The 23,339-nt window shown below is 56.8% G+C and overlaps 1 long non-coding RNA gene across 1 annotated transcript; it reads left to right on the top strand.

The window, feature by feature from the left end:
* The first annotated feature begins 531 nt into the window (after positions 1 to 531).
* On the top strand, positions 532 to 7,413 carry LOC148090985 (uncharacterized). The gene is made up of 2 exons (XR_015716049.1): positions 532 to 615; positions 6,472 to 7,413. It is a non-coding gene; the product is annotated as an uncharacterized LOC148090985 (long non-coding RNA).
* Positions 7,414 to 23,339: the final 15,926 nt, after the last annotated feature.

The raw sequence follows: 23,339 nt of genomic DNA, 5'->3' as shown, positions 1-23,339 counted from the left end.
CGGCGGGCCGGCGCGTCTCTGCCGGGCGGCGGGGGCCGGCGCCGGGCGGCCGGGCGCTCGGCCCGCAGGCCCCGGCCCCGGCGCGCGGGCTGGTGGCGCGGGCCGCCCGGGCGGGTGCCCGGCCGCGCGGGGAGCCGGCCCGCGCCCTGGACCGCGGCCGAGCGCCCGGCCGGAGCCGGCCTCCTCCGCGCCTCCTCCCTTTCCCCTTTTCCGCTCGCGTTTCCGCGTCGCTCTCTGCCCCCTCCTGCCCCTCGCCTCGGTTTTCCTTTGTGGCTGTTTCCGCAAGTTTGTTTCCAAAGTTCACACGCGCGCTTTTCTTTCCTTTCAGACCGAGACCGCGATCTCGCCGGGATCGTGCGCTCGCCCCGCGCCCCGGGCCGCCGGCCGGGCTCAGCCCCGACCCCGCACGCGGAGGCGCCGCGCGGCCCTCGGCCCCGACCCCGCAGGAGCCGTCGGCGGGGCGGGCGCGGCGCGGAGGCGTCAGGCGGCGGCCGCGCGGGACGGGCTCGGGCGGGCGCGGCGAGCGCTGGGCGCCTGCGGAGCCGGAGCCCCGACCCTGCGGGCCCGGGAGACGCGGCCGCGGGGCGTGAAACGCTTCTTGCGAACGTGGAAACGGTGAGTTGGCCGACGGCGCCCGCGGCCTCCCGGTCTGGTCGCGCCTGGCGGACGGTTGGCGCCGGGTGGGCGCCGCGAGGTCAGCGCCTCCCGCCGGGCTCACCTTCCCGGGGCCGAGCGCCCGCTTCGGCGCGCCGATGGTGGCGGGTGCAGTGCGCTTGGGGATACTCGAGGAAGGCAGAGAGTCCCGCCCGGCTAGTCCCACCCCCTCCTTTCCTTCCCGGAGCTGCTCCCCAAACCCCGGTTCCTTCCGCCCCTCCCCCTGCGCGCCCCGGCCTCCGCTCGGGTCCAGGTGCAGCCCGCGGCCGCGGCGGAATCCAGACCTGTCCCGCCCTGGTTTAGGCGCCGCGCGTTGTACGATCCGCCCCAGCACCCGTCTGTCCCCCCATTTGTGCGCCCATCAGTGTCAGTGCGCTGCACTCGCCGCGACAGCCGTCACCCACGGCGCGGGCCTGCGGCGGGCACACTGCGACCGCGCCTTCTCGCCCGGTCCCGCTTGGAACAGCCCGGAGCCCTCATCTCTAGGGCGCCCTTTTAGCCACAGCACCCCCTTTCATATCGGAGCCTCAGAGCCATTCTAGGGATGGGGCAGATGAGGGGACAATGTCATTGTAGCCCTGCTTGCGCCCCACAAGTTCTCGGTCCTTTCCTGCGGACTGGGTGTGGCGCAGGAGAGAAGGAAGGAGGCTCCCCAACCCGCACCAAGCACAGCATAAGCCCCGAGGCTACCTGAGTGCAGGGGCTGCAACTCCCCGAAGCTGGGCCAAGCCTGGGGCTGGGCTGTGAAGTCACAAGATAGGTCTCAGCCAAAAACTGTCAAGGTAAAACTTTGCCAGGCCAGGCCCGGCTGTTGCGCGACAAGACCTGATGGGGGGACGGGGACGGCGGCCCAGAGAAAGGCAATCCCAGGGAGACCATGGGCTCCGTTTAGGGATGGCAGCACTTCTGTAATTCACTGGTTATTTAGAGGGAGAAAGGGCAGAGCTTGTGCCTGAGTCCCAGCTGCGTTTGGGGAGCACGGGCCTGGGCTGGGACCTGGGCTGCGGGTGCGGCACCTGCCTTCGCTTGCTTTGCCTCCCCTCCCCCACCCTTGGCGCTCCCCGCACTGTCCCGAGGACGGGCATCCGCACCTTTGTCCACGATCAGTCTGGCCAGGCCAAAGGGCCTTTCTTGTCCTCCTGAGGACGGCAGGGGAGAGGTGCATGCAGGACCTTGGGCATCACTGGGACGTTGCTGTACCTGGCATCTCACCTGACTTTATTCCTACCGCAAATATTTTGGTCCTGGGGGCTGCTGAGTTCTGCCCCTCAGAGGTGAGAGAACTACACGGGTGGGCCAACACCTGTCCGTCTGTTGGTTCCAGGATTGGAGAATTAGAAGGGGTACAGGAAGGGCTCTCCGGCCAACACCAAGGTTTTCGAGGTTCCAGGGAGGCTGGAGACACGGCTGCTGCAGCACTAGCCGGGCTCCCTCCCTCCAGAAGCAGGGACCCCGCTGCTCCCAGGCAGACTGCAGGTACCACACCCAGAGCTCAGGGGGGGCTACAGTTCTGTAGGGATACAGTGTATAAAAACGTTGCCACCCCACTGCCAAGGTTGCAGGTACCTGAGAAAAGAAACCGCAGCTGTGGAGCCCACACAGGCACCTGCTTATTTCTTAGCGCGAGAGTCACACACAAAGTAACCCCCAGGCCAGTTAGAATCTCCCACCTCTGGGAGGTGCGGTGTTTCTGGAAATAATTTTTAAACCCTGAAAAATAAAGGGAGGAAAAGTGAGCTGAGGGGCAGTGGAGCAGCACAGTGAGCCGCCCGGCACAAATGCCTCTAGTGGCTTCTACTGCCTGGCGCCCACCCCACCCACACCACCTGGGAGATAGTGCTTAGAACCCAGAAAATTCCCAGGGGCCATGAAGACAACTCCTGAGCCCCAAGAGTGCACCTTGGGCCCGGTGGAATCCCACTCCTCTGCAGCCGGGTGCTGAGTGCTGTTCAGTACAAATGCTTCCAAATGCCACCTTTTCAGGCCAGGGGTTCGAAATCTGACTCCAGCAATTTCAAACTCCAGAAGCCAGGTGCGGAGAGCCCCAGGGCCTGGGCAGACCGAGAACCAGTGGGAGTGCCTGCCCTTGGCTAACCCAAGCCCCACCCAGAGAAGATCAGAATGGGGGGGAGTCAAAGCGGGGCGGGGATCTGATCGCAAACTGCCCTGCAGGAGTCAGGGTGTTGGTGCCAGAAGGAGCAGCCAGGCCAGCACCTGGAGGCAGCTCAGGTTGGGTTGAGGCAGGATTGAGGGCACTAGGTGACAGCCCCCCTGACCCAAAGGAGGCTGAACTGCGTCCTTATTTGGAATGGCCACTGAGGGAAAAGACTTCAGAAAAGAAGGCATGCTGGAGCTGCAGGTCTAGGATGAGTAGCCAGGGTAGGCTGGGGTACCGGGAACCCAGGGGCGGGCCTAAGCCCACACCTTGGAGAGGGGTTCTCTATGCCCCAGGGAGGCACAGGCCACCTTGAAGGACAGGGCATGCTGGGGAGTCCTCTGGGCGCCTGCACCCCATGTCAGGGTGTGTGGGCACCAGCCTGTCTGTGGCCTTTGGAGAGCCCAGCGTCTGTAGGCAGGGCCAAGTGCTCTCCTACCTGCATCCACCTGGAAGGCGGCCCTCGGTCTGCCCCTTCCACACTCCTCCTCACACCACAGTCTGGGGTGGGGAGGGGGAAGCACCTGTTCAGGGGAGTTGAGGGCTGTCACCTGCACACTTTGACCAGGAACTGGGTCCTGGACCTCTGCTAACTCCTGCCCAGGCTCTTAGGATCTGGACCCTGGGGCTGAGCCCTTGGGGGGGGGGGGGGGCGGGGTAAGCTGTTTGTTAAAAATGCATTTACACAGCAGGGAAGTTTGTTTTTCTCTTTCTGGTAGTTTTGTTTTAAGGAACCAGGTATTTTGTCTGTAAATTCTCCCTAGAACTTTTACAGTTTGAAGTTAAATAAACCTTTGAAAATCAGAGCCTCCTAGAATGCCACTTCTGTAGGGCCTAGGGGAGCTGCATGAGGAGTGCCAGGATGTGTGCTGGGGGGCAGGGGCAATTCCAAGGGTAGCAGGGCCCCAGGTCAAGAATTGCTGTTGAGGGTGAAAATGCCTCCCCACTCCCCCAGCATGGCACACGGGCTCCCAACCCTTCTCCCTCCACCAGAGGCTTCCTATTTTCTAATTTTCTTGTAGTTCAGGGCACGGAGGTTGGCCCAACTCTGCCAGCTAAGCTCAATGCATACGGGCCATTCCCACCAGAACCACTCGAATCAAAAGAAAAAAGAAAAGAAGAGCACGGATCTTCTGGGCCAGCCACGCCTGCCTGGCCTTGAACTGGGTGTGACTGGACAGAGAGTCTTGGATGGAAGCTGACCAGGTCAAGGCCCTAGGAAGCCAGGGCCCATAGGTGCCCCTACTCCACGCCTCATTTTTTTCTGACTCAGAATTCCCAAGTAGTTAAAAACTTCTTAAAAGAAAAACTGCTCACCCGCGGGGAGGGAGGGACCAGGGCACTCCAGGGAAACCCTCGGCCCCCACACCCATCTCGCAGGCCCGGTGGGGTTTTCCTCCCACCCGAACAGTTCCTGCTCTCTCATTCCCGCTCTTTCAAGTTCATTCATTTACCAAACTTTCAAAAAAACTTTTAAGGAGGCTAAAGATTAAATAAAGAAAATAAAAGTCTTTGTGTTCGTCCAGGGAGCCCGATGCACCTAAGTCCACCTTAGAGAGCGCAGTTACTGGCACCTGCGCTTCTGTCCAACGCAGGCCGCGGCCACGGGCGGCTCAGGGTGACCTTCCTGACTTGCGCCCCAGGTGTGTTTTCCTCACTCTGAGTGAAATGGATTTTTGGAAACCACTTGGGCAGAACTTTAAAAAAATTCCAAACCAAGAACTACATTGAGACAGCTGCGGCTGGTGGGGCTCCCCCCCGGCTGGCAGCCAGCGGCACTGGAAGCGGGGGTGCTCGTGGTCCGGGCAGGGCGCAGAGCTGCTGGCACCGGCGGGTCTGGGCGACGCGGGCGGCCCGGGGCAGGAGCGGGGCAGGAGCGGGGCAGGTGCCGGGGCAGGAGCGGGGCAGGAGCCGGGCAGGAGCGGGGCAGGAGCCGGGCAGGAGCGGGGCAGGTGCCGGGCAGGAGCGGGGCAGGAGCCGGGCAGGAGCGGGGCAGGTGCCGGGGCAGGAGCGGGGCAGGTGCCCGGGCAGGAGCGGGGCAGGTGCCGGGGCAGGAGCGGGGCAGGAGCCGGGCAGGAGCGGGGCAGGTGCCGGGCAGGAGCGGGGCAGGAGCCGGGCAGGAGCGGGGCAGGTGCCGGGCAGGAGCGGGGCAGGAGCGGGGCAGGTGCCCGGGCAGGAGCGGGGCAGGAGCGGGGCAGGTGCCGGGCAGGAGCCGGGCAGGAGCGGGGCAGGTGCCCGGGCAGGAGCGGGGCAGGAGCGGGGCAGGTGCCGGGCAGGAGCGGGGCAGGAGCGGGGCAGGTGCCCGGGCAGGAGCGGGGCAGGAGCGGGGCAGGTGCCGGGCAGGAGCCGGGCAGGAGCCGGGCAGGAGCGGGGCAGGTGCCGGGCAGGAGCCGGGCAGGAGCGGGGCAGGAGCGGGGCAGGAGCGGGGCAGGTGCCGGGCAGGAGCCGGGCAGGAGCGGGGCAGGAGCGGGGCAGGTGCCGGGCAGGAGCGGGGCAGGTGCCCGGGCAGGAGCGGGGCAGGTGCCGGGCAGGAGCGGGGCAGGAGCGGGACAGGAGCGGGGCAGGAGCGGGGCAGGTGCCGGGCAGGAGCGGGGCAGGAGCGGGGCAGGAGCCGGGCAGGAGCGGGGCAGGAGCGGGGCAGGAGCGGGGCAGGAGCGGGGCAGGTGCCGGGCAGGAGCGGGGCAGGAGCGGGGCAGGAGCGGGGCAGGTGCCGGGCAGGAGCGGGGCAGGAGCGGGGCAGGTGCCGGGCAGGAGCCGGGCAGGAGCGGGGCAGGTGCCGGGCAGGAGCCGGCGGGGCGTCCTGGGCCGGGACGGGGGCCTCGCGGGGCCTCCTGCCCCTGCCTTCCCTCCTCACCGTCCTGCGCGCGCGGGTCCCGTGTCCGCCGCTCACTGTCCAGCAGGAAAGGCCCGCGGTTGTCCGCGGGGGAGGGAGCCGGCTGAGGCCCCTTCCTCGCGCCGGGAACCGGGCGCGGGGCTCCGGCGGGAGCGGCGTCCTGGCCGCCGCCCCCCCCCCCCCCCCCCCGCGCCGCCCCCGCGCCCGCGGCTCCGCCTGCCTCCTCCCCTCGCCTCCCTCCCTTCCGCCCCCCTTCTGGTTCCTCGTGTTTTCTCCTCCGTCGGCCCCTCTGGCCCCGCGCCGTGCACCAGGCTTTCACGCGGGCCCGGGCGCCCGCGGCCTGTCGGGCAGGGGCGCAGACGCGGGCGGGCGCGGGGTTACGTGAGGCGCTGCGGGGCGCGGGCCTGGCCCGGCGGTGGCGTCGCCCGGTGACTCCGGTGCCCACGGGAAGGAGGGCAGGGCCGGTCCCCCCGCGAGGCGCCCCCGCCGACAGGTCGCCGCGAGGCAGGCGGGTGGGGGCGGCGCCCCTGGGCCCCCGCGCCGGGGGAGGGGGGGCGGCGGGGCCGCTTCTCCTGCGGCGCCCTCTGGAGGCGGGACAGCGGGGCGCCGCCCTCCCCGCCCCGCGCTCCCGGGGAAGGTGGGTCGCGATGCGGGGTCCTGGGGTGCTGCAGGCTGCCTGCGTGTCCTGCGCCTGGAAGTTGACGGATGGCAGAGGCAGGTGGTGACACCAAGGAAAGGTCTGAGGAAATCTCTTTCTCTCCACCCCACTCCCTGCCCGGCTTTGTCTTTGACTTCACACTGGACCGTGACCACCCTCCCCAAAGCCCAGCTGTACTGAGATTCTGGAGCAGACCAATTCAACCTGCCCAGAGCAGCGGACTGTGCACCCAGGCAGCTCGCGTGAGAACCAGGGTGCTGGGAGCTAGGACCAGGTTGGGGCGCCCCAGGGCCTGCGCCCTACCTGGAGCCCCAAAGCATGGCTAGGCTGTGGGAGCCTGGTCTCTGGGAAGAGCCTGAGCAGGAGTGACACGGAGCCTCAGCAGGCAGAACTCCTCCCCTCCCGGGGGAAACACCTCAAGGCAGGAGTGTGCAAAGGCGTGCAAGGAGGCCACGCGTAGGGCACACGCCAGACTGTAGACATCCAGCCAGAAAGGTGTGGAAATACGTGTGGATCACAAAGAAGCAACAGACTCTGGGAAGGCCCTGACCTCTGACCTCCCTGGAAAATGGGACTCCACAGGTGCCCCAGCGAGCGCTGGCCTCCTGCCTGGCTCCTGCCTGTAGCTCAGGCCTCAGCAGGGACTTTTGCACAGGACACTGGGTTGGACCAATGGATACCTCTTGTCTACTGAGTATCTCCCTCTCAGCACCACCAGCACCTGGTGCCCGGTACCCGGGGCCTGCCCTGGCCCTGCAGGCTTATTTGAAAGCAGTTCTGTCTCTACTGTGCAGTGGTGGGCACTGGTTCTTTCTCCATTTCAAAAGGACTTGGGGTCAGGTCCTAGTTAACAACTGCCCCAGGGAGTGCTTGAGCCCCACCCCTCCTCCCAGCCACAAGGGTCTGCTGGAGGTAGTCAGACTGCAGGCAAGTCTGAGTTCTATCCCAGAGGGCCCTCTAGGCACCTCTCAGTCGGTCAGTCATCTCCAGCCACCCTCCCCTGGCTCATTCACAGGGGAGACTCTGGGTTGGGGGCTCTCAGAGCATGGCCCCAGCCTAGCTAACTGTTTGGAAATTCACACAGAAAAAAATATAGTAGATAATGAATACAAAGTTGACAGTGAATTTTGACTTTTGATCACCATACTGATATTAATACCTTCAAATATGTTGCCCAAATAGGGGAATTAATTCACAAGAAGGCTTCTGCATCATTTAAAGTTTTCCAGAATGTTTTGGCTAAAGAGAAGGGGCTCTGGTCTTGGCTTGCTTGGGGGTACCCTTGGAAATCAGATGGTGACAGGGTCGGGTCAGGTACATAGGGGACCCAGCTTTCCTAAAGAGCCTCCAGTCCCGCCTGTGTGAGTGCCTGGGGACAGGGCTCCACCAGGAGAAGCCTGCAGCTGGCAGCAGTGAGGGCCAGTTGAAGGGAGCCCTGACCGGCAGGGAGGCAGCCCAGAAATCCGCCTTCTTCCTCCTAAGGCCTCACCTGTCGGCCAAGAAAAATGAGACTTGAAAATGGGCGGTCCTCTCCTAGGACAGTGAAATCTGTCCAGGAGTCACAGCCATCTCAGATGTCCAGAGATGAAAGCTGCTCTCTCTTGAGGATAGTCCTATTTGGGGCATGTCACAGTCAAGATGGGGAGACAGTAAAGGTGAGCAAGTAGAGGGCAGGCTGCTCAGCCTCCACCCACCCCACAGCCATGAGGGGAGGCACAAACAACAGTGAGTGCAACCAGGCCGCTTCTCTAAGAAGAGAAGAGCCCACTGGGAGGGCCATGGCAGGGCCAAGCACGTAGTGGGCCTGCTGTGGACATGCTCATGGGCACACTGCAGGTGATTGCAAACTCTGACCATGGATGCAGGGCCTAGCTGGTGGCCCATAATTCGCCCAGTGACCTTGAGCGGATTTCTCCCTTTGAGCTTCATCTCCATCTCTGAAATTGGGCAGCTCTCTCTGTCTTAAACATACAGCAGGGATTCCAGGAGAAAAATTTCTATCCAAGTTAAAGATGCCTTTTGAAGCCTTTAGTTTTTTGTGCTCCCTGCTGGGTCAGACCAGGGTTTGAAAGAGGAATGTGTTATTGGCTGTGTGTTCTCAGGCAAGGCACTGTAGAGCCCACTTCCTAGGTACTAGTGAGGCTCACCTGAGGTGGTGAATGTTGGTGTTCTGGTGATGGGCTTGACACAGTAATTGTCCAATACGTGGTATCCTCTCCTCCAGCCACAGGGACAGACCTCCCTGAAGACAAAGGCTTATAAATGGGGAAGTTTGGATGTACCTGAGGATGTAGGCAGGTGCCTGGAGTGGGGCAAAAACAAAGAAAGGGGTGAATTGCTGAAGATGGGGCAGGGCACAGGCCCCCCGACTTCCTGGGAAGAGTAGGCATCTGCAGGGCCAACAAGGCACATTTCTCCAGGCTTTTCTGGGAGCTAATTAAAGGAAGGGCACAGTGAAGAGGCTCCCTGATATTTCTGTTTCTCCTGTTAGTAGAGACTGGAATTTGCACCATCCAGGTCAGATGGAAAATAGAAGCCGGGAAATCTGACACTCTCATTGATTTGCCCTCTTTGCCATCGCTACTTGCAAGAGAAAGAAATGTGACTTCAAAATTGCAATTAGGAGCCAGCCTGCTAAGGGTTCCTGCGTGAGTGCAGAGCTGGGCGGACCTCAGGCCTGTGTGTCTGGTTCCTGCAGAGGCGAGGCGGTCCTCCCAGGCCACATTGCAGGTGGCTGCCTCCCCACAGGCCCGGCCTGCACACCCTCCTTCCACACCTCCCTCTCATTTTGGTTGGGTCTTTGAAAACATGGCAATTTTCCCAATGTTTTAAAAGTATTAACTTCCTTTCAAACTTTCTTTAACCTTTAATGTTTAGTAACTTGATAAAAAGGTCATTTTATTCTGAGGATGCTGCTCTTCAATAATTGTTCAACTATCAGGGTGAATTCCGCCCAAATCCTGAATTCTCTGATGGGACCCAAACCAACACACACACACCCGTGTGCACATGCACATACACACGTCATACAGGCACACGTGCACACACACACACACCCCTGCACACATGCAATCTAGATGAATATTCCCAAGGATGCATCTATGTGAATAGTATACAGGTGTGTGTGCAGAGATATTTGTATCTATGCGCGCACACTCACAGGGACTTGAATTGACATCAATGTCTAGCATTCTCATAGAATGACTTCTTATAGGGAAATATCTCTTAAACTTACTTTTCTGAATGATTAGCTTTGCCAAAGATTTGATGGTAATCATTTAATATGCACTGCACATTCCTGATTTTTTTTAAAAAGGGTTTAGTCAATTCCTAATTTAACATTTCACTGCTGTCCCTACAATAAATGGTCCCAGAAGCCTAGGAGAGCCAAGACTTCCTGTCGGTCTTCTTAGACAGGATCAGCCTCTGTGCTGTTTGGAAGTCAAATTCATATGCAAAATAGAGTTAATGGGCTCAGAATGGAACCCGCAGAATTTTCTATGGGATGAGGGCCTGAGGTTTCTGCGCCTGCCCACAGCATGTGTTTCACTTCGAGGAGGCATGGGCGGTGGTCTGCTGCTTTTCGGTGGTGCTGGCTGAGCTCCTAAGAGGAAGGGCCTGGGCCCTATGCGGAGCTGCCTGACACAGCCGGCCTCACCTCTTTCAGACTCACACCAGGACTCATGTGATCTAAACTGAAGGAATCAGCAAAGAGCGCTCGGTGACATTGACCCTCATATTAAATTTCAGAGAAGAAATGACACTTCTCAGGTACAACTTTTATTTAAATGCATGCACTTTAATAGGCCTGTGGCTGGAATAAATGGTAATAAAGTGCACCAAAGCTTGTGGCTGCTGGGTGCTCTCCTTGGGGCCTGAGTCCTAGCCTCCCAGATGCAGGGCAGGCCCCCACCCGTGAGTTGGAGCAGGCTGTCAGTCATGGAGGCGATGCCCTCAGGAAAACAGACCAGGCCAGAGGTCCTGCTCTCTGGCTTGTGTCCCCAAACCTTCTGTGCTTCCACCTCAGGGCCCATTTATGAGGCACCTTCACATTTCAACCATTCTGAGAATATGTTTAATTAGAACTTAGCCAAATAGCCCTTGAAGATAAAACAGAAGGGACCAGCTAATTATATTGCTCAGCATTCTGTGGCAAACATATATTTTTTAATAAAACACTTTCCTAACCAGAGTAATCCCTTGGGATGCAAATCCTCATTTATAAGAAATCTCCCAAAGGGAGTTAAGGAGGAGATGCCTTATAAAGAAAAAAGACAAAGAGAGCAGGGATGTGTTTCCAAAGAGCTCGTAAAAGAGACACTCATTCTGAGGTTGATACAGGTATTTTAAAGATGAAAAGCTTTATTTCAAATGTCTTATAATCCTTTCCCATATTTTTTATAATTTACATCTCCCCTCTTTTGATTACCACAAATGCCCATGTTTCTAATTCTGGTATTTTCCATAAGGATAATATTAAATGAACAAGTGATTGTCTCCAAATGCCCCGCTTCTCCTGCTGGTCCATGTCCGGTGCCCCCCCCCCCCCATTCCCACCCCGGGCTCTGTGACTGGCCCTCAGTGCAGTGCAGAGTGCGGAGCAGCAGAGCCCGAGCCTTTCCCGAAGTCTCTGAAAGTGGTGATCTGATGGGACGTTTGCATTCATAAGGCCAACAGCCCCAGTGGAAAAAGCCATAAGAGTGATAGCTAACGTTTGCTGGGGGGTTTCTCGGAGCCCGGCAGCATGCTAAGAAGTTTAATGATCTCATCTAATCCACACAATACTTAAGAAATGTAGGTGTTCCGATCCCACTTTGTAGATGAGAAAGGTGAGACCTGGAGAGGTGAAGGACCTCATGGCTATCAGAAGGGGCAGAGCTTGACTTTGACCTCAGGCCTGTCACCCCCAGAACTCAGCCCCTGCCCTCCGCAAGGCTCACGGACACCACATGCCCTGTGTCTCTCCTCTTGGTACCCTGTGCAACACAGGCACTGTGTTTCCAGCTAAGCTGTGGCAGCCAGCACCCTGGCAGGAGGAGAAGGCACGCCCAGGTTGGGATTATACAAGGAGGAATTCCTAAAGAGGCTCCTGCAAAGGTGAAGGGAAGCACAGGAGAGGGTGAGCAGGACCATGACAGCCCAGGGTCCGACAGGAACAGGTTACTGGAAGTCAGAGGAGTGTGGTGAGGGTGTCTTCAGAGCTGCGCCTTCCACAAGACGCCCAGAGAGGTGGGGAGGGCACTCTCGGACTGCCCTGTCTCCTCTTCCTCCAGTCTCTTGCCACGACTCCGCTTCGGATAAAGCCCACCAGAAGCTGGCTGGCAACGTCCCACATTTGAGATGTGCATGCAGGTCAGCCTTCCCGGGGCCCAGCCGTTAAGGGAAGCGGCAGGAAATGCACAGGTGCCGGGCCCCCTTGCAGGGCACCTGGCTGTGCCAGCTCTGTGCTAGGAGAGGGGACCACACTGCAGCTGCTGCCCTCAGGAGGAGCCTCAGGGCGGTGGAGGGGAGGTTTCGTTGGCTAAGGGACTAAGTGACCTCCAGGTATAGGGTGTAGAGGACCTGCCTTCAGAAAGAAAGCTTGGGTTTGTCATGGGATGTGTGTGCCTCGAAGGGGCACAGTCGAACCACGGCCGCTGACAAACTCAGGCAAGCTCCCTTTTTACCTGAGACAAGATATGCATAAGTCTCTCCTATCAAACACTTCCTAGCCCAAATTAATTGGAAAAGCAAAGAAGAGAACTCGTGTGCCGCCTGGCGCTTTGGGAGCTGCCTTCCTCCTGCAGCCTGCTGAGTGCTCCTCTCAAGCTGCACTAGCATAGTATGTGCAGCTTTGGACTCTGAAGTTTCCACTGAGCCCTGTCACAGCATTTTCCCGTGTCATAATACTATAATAAAATCTTTGGTAAACAGAGTTTTTGATGGCTGCATAATATTCCACTGCACAGATGTAAGAGTTAATATTATTAGTCTCCTATTTAGATGCTTAGGTTACTTTCTGCTTTCCATTCATATTATAGACTGCTACAAGTAATAACTTTTGTATAAAGAATTTTTTCATGTTTCAGAATGACATACAAAAAATACAATGACTGGGTCAAAGGTATAACCCTTTGTTTAACTTGGTGGTCAAGTACCTTGCACAAAGCTGGCCCCAGAACAGACACAGCCTCGGGCACTTCTGCGGTGAGCGTTTGTGGGGAGGCTCTCAACCAGTTAGCTCCTGCGCGGGCGCCCCAGGAACAGCCCTAGAGCACAGCGCGGCGCATAGGCAAGCTAAATGTTATTGTAGCCACATTTTAAACAAGAAAAAAAGATAAAATTAAATCTAATAATATATTTTATTTAACCAATTATATCCAAAACTTATCATTTCAGCATGTCAGTAGAGAGGTGGTTAGGGACACGCCCCACACCCTTCACTCGGGTAGGCCTTTGAAACCTGGTGCGCGGCTGACGCTCACAGCGCCTCAGTGCAGACCAGCCACATCCCAGTGCTCAGTAGCCACAAGCGTGGTGACCGCCTCCGTACCGGACGGTGCAGGGTAGAGCAGATCTACCAGAGATGCCTGCCACTTGGCACCCCCCATCCGGCTGGCCGGTAGTGCCCGCCTCACCCCTCAGCCCTGACTGTCCTTCCAAGCGGGTCAGGTGTCAGGCGTCAGGTGTCAGGTGTGATGCCACTTCTGCACCTGGGCATTTAACCCCTTGTCCTCACTCCTGCCCTGCTGGTCACAAACGCAGCCTCCCCTCCGTCCCACTTGGCTTGCACTCATCCATTTGGAAAGATTTATGGAGCACTTCCTAAACGTTAGGCCCTGCGCCGAGCCACGGGATACAGGTGAACAAACAGACTTTTCTTATGAATTAATTACAGAGCTTGTCAGTGATCTTAGGGTGTAGTGGGGAGACAGACTTTAATCAAATAATTGCACAGTATGTAATTTCAAACTGTGATAAGTAATATGAAGGAAAGGTACACTTAAAAACGTCAGCCCGCGGGCCACGGCTTGAGTGGCTCGGCCCGGAGGGGTTTAATGGAGGCTGGCAGCCCTGGCGGCTGTCTCGGTGAGCACAGATGCAGCCCATGAGACGTGCAGAAGCCCTCCAGGTCCCTTCTGGCCCCAGCACCCATCAGAGATGTTTGAAAAGTTTCTGTGACGACAGCAGCTCTCCAGTTCCTGTGTCATCTAGTTGTGTTTATTCTCTCCAAAAACAGTCGAGGCCAGCAGGAACACAAGCAGTACTGAGGGCCCGGGAAGCAGGGCACTCGTTCATTCGTTCATTCCCCCGGGCACCCGTTCACCCAACCCGTCAGCTCTTGCTGTGTCGTCCACAGGGCGCCAGGCATCGCTCTGAGCATTCAGAAGAGCAAGGCCAGCATCCCCCCGGCAGGCTGTCCCGCCGACTGGGTGCACGTGCCCAGAGAAGATGACGATTTCAAGAAGAGGAAAAATCAGTGCTAACAGGGCTCCTTTTCTGGTTCCTAAAATGATATCGCCCGGTGTGGCCGAGGCTTTGAGCCGGTGGCTGTGCCAGGGGGTGTGCACCCTAGAAGAACACAATCTCGTGAGCCCCCAGACCTGGCCAATCAATAAGTGAGAGGGAGCAATAAAGCCTGCTGGGCGGAGGGGCTGGGCCCGAAGGGCAAAGCGCAGGGCCCCTCGGCCGACCAGGGGGGCCTCCCTTCAGCCTGAGCCCCGGGACAGGGCCATTCCACCTGCAGCTGATGGAACCTATGCATCACTGTCCTCCCCACCAGCTCTCAAATGAAACTCTGATGTATAAAGTTAAACAAAAATGAGATAAAAATGGGCAGAGGTTGAAGAGGGTCAAAGTAGTCAGAACACAAGGTGGGCTTTTGCTCCTTTTGATTTATGTTTTTCTCTACACTTAGAAAAAGTAAAATACAAATCTCCCTGAGATGCCTCCATTGAGAATGAGGCGTCATTAATTTATTCTCAATAGACTCCCAGGATTCTCGCTGGGGAGGGGGCTGTAGCTAACAACAGGGATGGTGCCGCAATTGGACCTCAGAAGTGGTCAAATATTATGGGGAAGCATTTGCAAAAACAGCACCCTTAGGTGGCAGCAGCCGCAGTGAGGCTCCATGGCATTTCTTACATCACAGACTGGGGTCTGTTCTGCCCTATTTTCCTATTTAATCCTCACAAGCCCCCAAGGGGTGCAGCGAACAGACCTTGTCGCCCCCCCTTGACTGCTGAGAAAACTGAGGCTCACAGAAGCGGCGTGTCCTCAGCAAAGCCGTGATGCCCGGCGGTGCCAGGACACAGACGTGCCCCCCTGCAGGCCGCACCTTCTGGTGAGAGAACACCATCAGGTGAAGTGACTGAAAACAACGTGTGATTAAGGACAGAGGGAGCTGCTGCGAGGTGGAGCGATGAGGAGTGGGTGTGGGGCCCGTGGGGCAGCACAGGGTCTCACTTACATTTTTAAAAGTTCACAAGGCAGCTACGTGGGGAATTAACTGAGGGGACACAGGTGAGACCAGGAGGCAGTGGGTCGTCAGTGACAACTGCCCAGGCTTGGGCCAGGGTGCTGGGTAGCAGTGGGGTAAAGAGCCTAGACCTGTTTTGAAGGTGGGGCATCTACGGCCTCTGGCTTCTCCTCTGGTACGGTTTCCACAGCACCACCCACAGCCACAGGCAGACATCCCTGCGCCCAAACCCCAGAGAAGGGAACAGAGACGGGGGCTGAGACAGCACCACCAGGAAGGGGGCACCGGGAAAGGAGGGCACTGGGTCCAAGGCGTGTGAGAGAGGGGCAGAGACAGACAGACGGGGGAGACACAGACGCAGAGACAGGCACCGAGCAGCGCGCTGTGATGCAGGACCATCTCCCGCCTGCCCCCTCCCTTCTCTCCTGAAGCCTCTAGTCGGACTTTGTCTCTGCTGCTCTATTGAACCCACTCCCTCCCAGGCCCTCGCCAGCTTCTGTGTGCCCGGCCCACGCCCATAGTCCGAGCTGCTCCAGAGCAGATGGTCCGGACATACGAGTTTTCTAACACAGTGAGTGGTGGTGTCTCAGTGGGTACTGGACACCCCCTGCCGGGTACTCTGGGGTGGGTTTCTACACAGATGCAACCTCTGTGGGCAGAGGCCAGGATGAGGCTTGTGTGGATGTAAGACGGCTTTCGGTCCGTGTCCCGATGCAGCCACAGCACGCCCGCTCTCCGTAATGGGCTGGTGATGTCTGGGCTGAGCTGGTGGGACAAAGAAGCCCTGCCACCTCCTCCTCCGAAGAACCATCCCTCGCACAAACAAGTGACAACAACAGCGGCAAGTAAACGAAAGAAGAATGCCCAGCAGAAACACACACTCCGTTTTTAGTGAAGTGAGCAGCCAGCCCGGCGGGCGCGGCTCAGCAGTTGAGCACTGACCGGGGACCCAGGCGATCGCGGTTTGGTTCCCAGGCAGGGCACAGGCCCCGGCTGCAGGCGCGATCCTCCGTCGGCGAGCAGGAGCGGGCCGACCGCTGACTCTCTCATCATGGATGTTTCTCTCTCTCTCCCTCTCCCTTCCTCTCTCTGAAATCAATTAAGACATTATTTTTTAAAAAGAAAGAAATGAGCAGCCAGCCATACCCAGTACTGCAAAGGATGGGGAACGGATGAGAGAGAACTCAGGCTTCGCTGCTGCACGTCAGCCTGCCAGGCGGACCCACAGTAGCTCAGCAGACACCGCACAGGCAGGGTGAAGTCTCCGTGGGAACACTTGGGCCTCACCCACAAGCCTGTGACTTCCTCCTCCATGCTTCTGGAAGATGGGAAGATGACCCATCTGAGGGCTATGTGAGTGTCAAGCTAAACCAGGGGGATTTGGGGGAAGTATTTTGTTAAACACAGGCCCCCGGCTTCCTCTTCCGTCTGGCTTACAGAGCAGACACAGATCATGAAGCCCCTTTATGTTATACAAGTCCTATGAATTTTCACACATGGGCAGATCCGTGTACCCACCATCCCAGTCAGGATACAGTACATCCCTTTCCTTATAAAAAATCTGCCTCATGTTTTCCTTTCATAGACATTCCCTCCCTCCCGCCCCGCCCCGTGGACCACCGATCAGTTCTCCATCACTATATGCATCTCTTCCAGAATGTCATGTAAGTAGAATCATATAGTATGTAACCTTTTGAGACTGGTTTCTTCCACTTGGCACAATGCCTTTGGTTGTCATCCAAATCGTTACATGTATCAATATTTATTTCTCTTCGTTGCTGAGTAGTGCTCCACTATATGGATATACCACAGTATGCTTGGTTATCCATTCTCCTTTTGAAGGACATTTGGGCTTTTTCCAGGCTTGGCAATTATGAATAACGCTGCAACAAGCATTTGTGCAGGTTTTCATGTAAAGATAGATTTTTAGTTCACGTGCGTAAACACCCCTGGTCCACCACTCCTGCTCCTGGGGTTGCCTTCTCTGAGCAGCAAGCAGAGTCCTGCCTCCGCCCCTCTGCGGTGCCTTATTTCCATGAGGATCAGCCCAGCTGTAGGTCAGAGAATGAGTAATTTCAGACTGCGGGTTTCCTTGTTGGCCACTATACACCTACCCAGGTTTTTAAACAATATTTATTTTTTCTAAGTATATAAAGGAATACATATTCATAATAGGAAACTTAGGAAATAAAAAATGTCTCAGATAATGTCATCTGTAATCCCTGCACTCAGAGAAAATATACTGATACATTTACATCCTATTTTTATTAATATATATTTTGTAACTAAACTGTGACTTTATTATTTATTCATCCCCATATCTTGCTTGACAATATATCAAGAATATTTGTGTATCATTGTTATTTTCTGAAAGCATACTTTTCACTGGCTGCATAGTGTTCCAGTATTTATTTACCCATCCCTCCTCCATCACTGGACATTTAAGGTATTTCAGTCGTTTTGCAATAGAAAGTAGACACAAGTGAACAGTCTTGTATATCACTTTTTTTGTGAGTATCTCTGATTATTTTCTTAGGAAAACCTCAAGACTTCTATTACACCAGTCGGGAGATAGTCCTTCTCCTGCTCGGGCTGCCTGGCAGGTAGAATGTCAGCCTGGAGAAGCTGGAGCCCACTTTGCTGATTTTTTGAGAATGAGGTCACTGGGGATATGGAAAGGAGAGGGGAGAGATGCGTCCTGATTATGTCATTTGAACACCTGGATCCAGCTGTACCTGGGCATGTAGTTCCTTTGTCTACCAATACACATCACCTAATCCAGTTTAAGTGGGTGCACTTCACCTGCTACCAAAACTTGGGGGTGTGAAGGGAAGAAGGGTGCGGTCCCTGAGATGGAAGCATACCTCTTCTATAGCAGCCGGTGGTCAGCGGGCCTCTGATTAGAACCTTCCTGTGGTGCCTTGAGACTCACTGCCTTAGAAGTCTTCTCTTTTCCTGCTGAAAACTCTGAGCTTTAGGAAGTCCCCTCCTATTAGCTAAAATGTATTTTTGTGTACCTTTTATTTGCTGATGAAGGTTACAGAATGCAAGCCTTCCTCCTGAGGGTGGCCAGTGCCAGCAGGCCCCCTACTCGGTGAGGTGGCAAAGCCGCCCCGGGACCGCAGCTGCCCCGGCCCCGCTGACGCATGGTGTGAGTGCCTGACTCCGCATCGGTGTCCAGACCTCTGGTCCTCGGCGTCCTCCCCCAGAATGCGCTGGGAGGGAGGGCTCATTTGGCGTGACGCTGTCTTACCCACCATTTAGCAAAGGTCTGTGAAGTCTTTAAAGCAGTTTCTATCATAATAAAAATGTTTTAACTTATAACCTCAGAAAGAGATAGGCATGGGAGTCTTTATAAAGCACAGAAATCCAGATGAGCATAATTTGAAAGCAATTTGAATCGTAATGAGTATTTTTAACGTAAATAGGCAGAAAGAATAACTTGCCGGGTTCTGATGTAGTACACACCCCCAAATATGTCTTTGATGGAAATATTAGTGTCAAGGGAATTCAAGCCCGTGCAGACGTCAGTGGCATGAATGGGAGAGACAGGGTGTTTTCTGCGGTTACAGGTTGGGGATTCCAGCAGGAAAAAAGGCTACCATTGTGCTGCAGGCTCCCGGGTCACTGCAGGTCCAACCCCTAACTGAAAACCAAGGACAAGATGTGGCCAGTTGAGAACAGTGAGAGGCTCTTGTGAGGCCTGGCAGGAAGATGAGCTGGAAGGGTTCTCGGGGACAAAAGGGTACAGGTATCCCCAAACATCAGGCGCCTGGCACCACCACCCACATCTACGCAGCAGCCTTTCCGCCTGCCCCGTCCTCTGCACTCACACACACTCACTTGAAAGGAGCCTTTGTTATCACAACCACAGAGGTAAGGCCCAGCCACCGCCTTGAATAGGGGAACAAGGCATTAAATGCTGCGGAGACGCCTGCGCTTGCTGGGCTCAGGGCCTTAGGCCTGTTCCCTGTTGGTTGAGAAACAGGAGCGCAATGTGAGAAACCTATCGGGGTGTCTGGGCATCGGGCTCCGTCTTTGACCTTGATGCAATCAGGGCGGGGAATGAAGTGGAGTGTGAGCCGACTTCTCCACGTGGTGGCCGCTGTTGCTGAATGGGCTGTCCAGGTGCAGCCTCAAACCTTTCAACCACCCAGGTCTATTACTGGGTGCCCATGTTGATGGGGTCCAGTGTCCAACCAGCTGAGCCACACTGCCCAGGGCCACTCCTGCACTTTGAATTATGCTTATGCCTAAGTAGAGAGCAAATTTTCAACTTTAGTGGCAGGCCCACAGAAAGCTGAAAGTGTTCTTAGTTCTACCTTGGGGTTCACGGTCCTGTCTATCCTGGGCCATGGGCAGGTGTCCTTGCTGGGCGAATACCAGTTCTCCATTTGGGCATCACCCATGCACTTGGCATCCCCTCCCAGCCCGGACACTGAACTTCATTCTCCATTTGTCACAGGCTTTGCTGGCAGATTGAAAGACACCTAGTTCAAAAGGACTACAAGTCCAGGTACAGCTGATCCGGGTGTCCATCATTCACCAGCCAACCAATCGGTGGGTCTTCACTGAGCAGCTGCTGAGCGCTAAGCCCTGTGCAGGCCTCTCCTGCCTTCAGGAGCCTTTAAGTCTTGTCGGGAGGGCCAGGCACGTGGTTTAAGAGGGAGGCCTATGGAATGCAAGACAAATACTAACATAAGATGATGCTGTAAGACATCTGTTCATTTACTGCCGAACTCACTTTTCATTAGCTGCTCACTTGTGCTGTTAATTCAAAATTAATTCTTTACGCACATTCTTCCACCCCAAGCATCGCCATGACTAGGGCCATACAGGGATGCACAGCCACGGCCTTGGCTCTCCAGGAGCTCACATTCTGTGGGAAGGAGGACTCTTGGGAGAGACCCAGGGAGCAGGATGGTCTGAGTGACCCACTCACTGGCGGTTGGGAGTGCGGAGCCTTCAGGAGTGACTCTGGGGGCTGGTGCTCTGAGCAGTGGTTCTGTCCCAACCTCTTGTGCCAAAGACCTGTCTCACATGGGACATTCATTTCCTGTGGCTGCAGGAACAAACTGCCACAGACCTGATGACTTAAAACAACAGTTTAGGAGTCCAGAGGTCCAAACTCAGTGTCACCAGGCCCAAATCAAGGCGCTGGCAGGGCCATGTTCCCTGAGGAATTTCGGGGCTCCATCCCTCACCGCTTCCGCCGCTGCTGGCTGCTGGCTGCTGGCGCTCTTTGGCTGTGGCTGCATCTCTCCAGTGCTCAGTGCCAGCACCTCCGGCTCTCCCTCTGCCTCCCTCTCATAAGGTCACCTTGACTGCACTTGGGGCTCACCCAGATAAGAGAGTCTCCTCATCTCAGGATCCTTAATTTAATCACATCTGCAAAGGCCTGTTTTCCTTATGGGGTAACACTCACCGCTCCAGGGATCAGAACCTGCTATGGTCCGAATGTGTGTGTCCCCTGCAAATTCATATGTTGAAATCCTAAGCCCTCAAAGATGGTGGTATTAGGAGGCAGGGCCTCCGGGAGGTGCTTACGTCTTGAGGGAATCACCAGGAGTGGGATTCGTGCCTCACAAAATAGGCAGCTTCCATCCACGGGGCCACAGCGACGAGGCAGCAGCTAGGAACCAGGAAGGAGGGTCACCAGGGCTCCAGCGCGCGGGCCCCTGGGCCGTGGCCTCCGCCAGAACTGGGGGCAGTAAATCTCTTTTGTCTAAAAGCCACCCAGTCTGTGGTGTTTTGTCACAGCAGCCCGAGAGGACGAAGACAGGACCTGGTGTCTTTGGGGCGGTTGTGTGCCTGTCCCACATGCTTTCCCCGGCCATCGGGCCGAGGCTGGGCGTTCAGATGTCCACAATTGTGCTTCTTTTGTGCACTCCTCCCACGGGCCAGGGTTTCTGAGAGCTAATCACCACCTCACAGTCCCTCGGTGTGAGTGTCTGCACTCTGCCAGCAGCAAGAAGGTCACAGTGCTTGATGAGGGTCAGTGAAGACACACAGGGATCATGGGGACAAAGAGAGGGCAAGGCAGGGCGTAGTCCCCCTGGGAGTTAACCTGCAGAACCACAGAAAGGCAGGCAGGTGCCAGCCTGAAGCCTCCCAGTGCCTGACTCTCCGTGTGACAGGGCACCTAGCCCATTCTCCGCCTTCCCCCTATCGTGTGTCCCAGGGGCTTGAACCCAAACCCACCCATGGAAACTCTGCCTTCAAAACAAGCAATTCAAAGGCCTTGTGTGGCGGCCACGATTCTCACAGAGTGTGTCAGAGGGACAGCTTCCCTTCTCAAAGCATCTCAGAAGCTGCCCTCACCAGGCCCATTTTATAGACGAAGAGACTGAGGCCCAGGGAGCCAAGCTGAGGACTCAGGAAGGGGAAAGGGACAGACAAAGATTCTGGACTGAGGATGCCCTGCCCAGGAATTCTCCACTAAGGAGCAGGGCCTTCTCGGCTGAGCTCCCAGCAGGGTGAGGCAGAGCCTGACCATGTGTAGAAGGGAGAAGACATGGCCAGCCCTCGGGTCTTTCTGGACAGCAAGCCTGGGCCTCTGGCCTCACCTCTTCTGAGATCCTAGAGAGCTTGAGGGCCCAAATACTTAGATGGTTCACACACTCTGGAAGCCTCAGGATGCACGGGACCTGGCATGCCTGCCCAGCAGAGTGCTCTGAGGAATGAGGGTTCTTGGGGGAGGACTTCTACAGATGCACAGGCTAGAGCTTTAATCCAGGCTCCCTTCATCCCCAAGCACATAGCTCTCTTCATCACTGGCCAAGCATCCCATCACTGCAGAGAAGCCAGGACCTGGGCCGGCGTGAACCCCGGAGAAACTCCTCAGCTTACAGAGCCTGGGGTCTGATGGGATGAGGGCCACTGGTTGTTTGGGAGAGAAGGAGCTGTGCCTTACCCATTCTCTCTGTGCCCCAGAATGACCCTAGACGTCAGGACTCACACTCTGGGCCCTGGTGTATTGTGTGGCCTTCTCACCGTGGTCCTTGTGGAGTGGAACCAGACTGGACGTCTGACCCAAGCTGTGCCATCACCTCCCCCTGGCAGTGTGCTGGGACAGTAACTTGGGACCCGTGGACTTGCATCTTCTGTTCTAACGAAGCAGCGAGAGCCGGTGTGCAGAGGGAGACAGGGAAGTAGAGGGAGAAGAGATGCCAACTTGGAGCCTGGCAGTGTGCTCAGGTCCAGGCTGCACATCCTAGAAGGCAGGCTGTCCCTCCTGCTCTGGGCTCCTGCACAGGTCGCTGCTGCTTAATACCCTAACCACAGGGTTCACCTGGCTCCTTAAGACTGAGTGGGTAGCTCTGTTACTTGCCACTGACAGAGCTTTGGCACCGCAGCAGCTGCACGGGCCCCTGGGAGCAGCACAACCCGTGCTGGGTGGGGTGGAGGCCCAGGACCCTGGAGGGAGGGAAAGCTGTTCTTCTGATGCCCCGAGACCCACAGGGGCTGGGCTGAATCCTGCTGGCCGAGGTCAAGCCCCCCAGCAGGAGGGAACAGTCTCTGTGAGGTCCTGAATGGCACGGGGGACATTTGAAAGCAGGGCTGCGTTCCTGCAAGAGAGGAGGAATGAGGCCAGAAAGTTGCCCCAAACATGTGGGTATTGGAGAGAGAATTGGGCGGGGAGTGCGGGGTGCGGTTACATCACGGGTGTCAGCACTGTGCCGGCCAGGGGAACCCTGGGGTTCCCTGCACCCCTTTGTACCTTTGCCCCCACTAGTGTTTCTCCCAGAACCATGGGACACCCAACAGATCCCAGCACCACCTTGCTAGCAACACAGCAGGCACCAGAATCATGAGCACTGGAGGGAGTGCCCGAAAGCGAAGGCATTGACTGGTCCAGGGTAAGTTTTCTCCAGGGACGTGCCAGGGAAAGGGTGAAGGAGCAGCAGCATGGAGCAAAATGCCTTCTACGGGCAGGCACTGGGAGAGAGGACGCTGTCCCTCCCAGGCTGGGCTCAGGGAGGGCACTGCCAGGGAGGCGGGTAGCCGAGGCCAGGTGACAGCTGGCAGACAGCCTGGGAAAGGGAAGGGGCTGACAGGAGCCCTGCCCCCCCCTGCACTCCCGTCCCCCAGAGCTGAATGGCCCCTCAGACTGTGCGTGCGGTGCTGTGACGGGCCAGGTGCCAGCCCCTCTGCAGGGCAAATCCAGGAACTTCATGGAGATGCCCCCCACCCCCAGGGGTGTCTGTGTGATGAGCCAAGAGCACCCTGGGGAGAGGCCTAGGAGGGTCACCGCCTGTGCTCTCTGCCTTCCCCTCCAGGCCTGGCCCCCCCTCGGGCTCCACCACCTTGGTGGGAAACTGGGCACAGGCGGACTCCCACCCCTACTCCAGCAAATCATTAAGTGACAGAGAAAGTTAAGTTCAACACTCAGGAAAATGGAATTTATCTCGGAAGTGTTTTATTCTTCCAAAGTTCACTTTGGCAAAGTCTAATGTATGGAAAAGCATGAAATACTAGGGCTGCAGCCGGGCGGTTTCGCTGCGCATTAGCCGAGGGGTCCTCGCCGGCCTCGGGCCGTCAGCCACTCTCCTTAACTCAAACGCCCATCAATGTCCCTGCT

This window comes from Miniopterus natalensis, chromosome 18, assembly GCF_054644295.1.
Source record: "Miniopterus natalensis isolate mMinNat1 chromosome 18, mMinNat1.hap1, whole genome shotgun sequence".
NCBI classification, from domain to species: Eukaryota; Metazoa; Chordata; class Mammalia; order Chiroptera; family Miniopteridae; genus Miniopterus; species Miniopterus natalensis.
Note: the sequence above shows the minus strand (reverse complement) of the source record. Positions and strands in the feature narration are given on the sequence as shown.